Here is a 2817-nt window from a genome sequence, read left to right on the forward strand (position 1 = left end):
GTATTTAAAGTATTATAATATCTCTGTATTAAAATATTTGTGAGAATGACCTAAGTAATTGTTTCTGTTATTTTTTCATGTTAATTTCTATATTATTATCATTATTGGTTAAATGTATAAAAAATCATTTTTATCATTTTCATTTATTTGTTATATACATATTATTATAAATATTACTTTCCTCTATTAGCTTAGTTTTTGGATTTTAAACTAACCTAAACCTTCTAAGCTAGCCGAACTTTGTGCTGTATTGGGATTACGGCCCAAAACATCGATGACTGAAAATAACAAAATGGTGTACCCATGCATTCTAAACATTCGAAATTTTTGTTATTAAGTTACCTAGGTTAATTGATCGTTTAAGTTTTAGTTCTGATCTATGTTGGTAGCTTGCTTTGATCAAAAGTAATTAATGATAATTTTAAATAATTAATTATAATCATCTTCTTATTTAACACATTAAGGTTAGTAATTTAAATGGATCCCAACAAAATCAAGCAAACGAATTCTAACTTGTCTTGCTGATTCTGATTCGTGTATTTCCTCAATTTAGCAATTTTGTTTATTATTTGATACAGGATTATAAATCCCTCTTTAACTGTAACAAGAAACTGGTCTAATATGCACCGAGAGATTTTTTACCTAACAGTGGGCAAACTTTACAGAAATATTTGTAGTTAAAGAAACGTAATTTGTAAACAATAAATATGTCACAACAAGAATAATTGATTAGGCGCAAAAGAAAATATTTCATAGTCTATATACAAATATATAGAAAATTATCTATCTTAATAAATGAAAAAATTATACGCTTCCTGACCCAGTAAAAATATATATATATATATATACTGTGTTTGTGTTTTTTCCTTCTGGGGGAAGTCAGGGATAGTAAAGTCTGTTTCTTATAATCGTACTCGAGTTAATTTTTCACTGACATTTCACATGAGTCAAATTTGGTTGACAAATTTCACACACTATCAACACAGGAGCAACTGTGCTACTATAGTCTTGGTTGGTCCTCAAAAGTGCATATCCGGTAAAGCATAGAGGGAGGTGGAATGGGTAACTGTATATATACATTAAGTGGTATGTTACTGCAGCATCCCTAATTCTCCTGCCTGGCGTTCTGTGAGCTATCAGCTCATGCAGCACGTGACGTCTGAGTTGCGCGAGCCATCCTGCACGGAAGTGCGTATGGTAGTGTTCTCTTTCAGTCGAGTGTTGGGCGTAGGTCGAAGTTTAGAGCGACGTTTTATTACACCGAGATTAGTCATACTAGTGTCATTTTTGTGTGGTATATCTACTGTTGTCAAACGTATTTTAACATAACAACGAACTTAAATCCTCGAATTTGAGTTCGTACAAGGAAACCCATATTATGTTAGGCAAGTAAAGGTATGTATACGTTTATATAAAGGCCTAATGTAGTTAACCAAACCTAATTTGTAAACAATAGTTATACCTCACCAAGAACTGATTATCCTGCCTTTCCACTCCATTGTTTTTCATCATCAGACTTTTTGAATACTTCCTGACCTTATTTGGCTGTATTCTACAGGTTCTGTATCACGCAGCTTAACAGCTTTCGAAAACACTGACTGTACGCATCTTGCTGGTTCTGTTTTGCCTATATATTTAATTTAGTAAATTTAGCCACATGATAGCAGGGCGCAATCTTTTTATGCCGCGTACTTCCAGACAGACTTTTGAGCCAGTGACGTACCCCTAACACATATGATTTTGTAATAAGAAAAGAAAAAAAGTCAATCAAAAGAAATAATTCAAGAGTGGGTCAACACTACGCGGACGACGATTGCTGGCTAGTGTAATACGCCGGTAACGATACTGTCTTCCAATTTTGAGGCGTGAGGTGTATTTTCGTTTTAATAATTTTCAAAGTTTCTCGATGTTGGAACTACTGCTATATCATGTACCATTATCACACTCTCCCTTTTAACATGAGACTGACCTACCATGCACCGAGAAGTTTGGGGCTAACAATGGGCAAACACTGCAGGCATATCTTATTTTGTTTTTCTCCCTAACAAGGAAACGGAAATTAAATATAAATTTGAATTTGTGGAGGTTCTAAATAATACATCACAGCTTCAGAGCTAATTCTAAAGTCAGCAGAAAATGACTTAGCATACCCTCCGTCAAATGTTTGGTCAAACCATAACATAACTATATTTTTTTAGTTATATACATAAAAAAGTGATTTTTATTAATGTTATTATAGCATAAATACATTTTATTCTTCCCTCCCCCTATAAAAAATAAACAAAAACAACAACAGAAGGTGGGCATGACCGTACTAGCTATGAGTACACCCAGGTCTAGTCTTCAGCTGTATTTTAGCTTCCTTAGATCACACTCAAACACATATATATATATATATGGGCAGGTGAGAGGCAAATCTCACTATTCGGTTTGATAGGAGTGACACAGAATTGGCGGTGGGTGGTGTTGACAAGCTGTCTCTCCTCTAGTTTATTACTTCAACACTAGGGCCTACTTGCTCAAATAACCCTCATGTAGGTCTGCTCATATTTCAACGAACAAACGCACACATTTAGAAACTGTTCCTTTCGAGGCTCAGAGTTGTATACCTGTTACACACATTTAGGAACAGCTCCTACCGAGCTCTCTGAATTGTAATAACTGTTAAACACACACAATTAGGAACAGCTCCTTTCGAGCTCTCTGAATTGTATAACTGTTACACACATTTAGGAACGGCTCCTTTCGAGCTCTGTGAATTGTATAACTGTTACACACATTTCGAACGGCTCCTTTCGAGCTCTCTGAGTTGTATAA

General features: G+C 34.7%; 1 protein-coding gene across 1 annotated transcript in view; it reads left to right on the top strand.

Moving 5' to 3' along the window:
• Positions 1–1139: 1139 nt before the first annotated feature.
• LOC106464717 overlaps positions 1140–2817 on the top strand; it is a 10411-nt gene continuing 8733 nt past the window's right edge. The window contains exon 1 of the mRNA XM_013924869.2: positions 1140–1395. The gene's annotated coding sequence lies outside the window, so the exon portion shown is untranslated. The remainder of the gene's footprint in view (positions 1396–2817) is intronic.

This window comes from Limulus polyphemus, unplaced genomic scaffold (genome assembly GCF_000517525.1).
Source record: "Limulus polyphemus unplaced genomic scaffold, Limulus_polyphemus-2.1.2 Scaffold1725, whole genome shotgun sequence".
Lineage (NCBI taxonomy): Eukaryota > Metazoa > Arthropoda > Merostomata > Xiphosura > Limulidae > Limulus > Limulus polyphemus.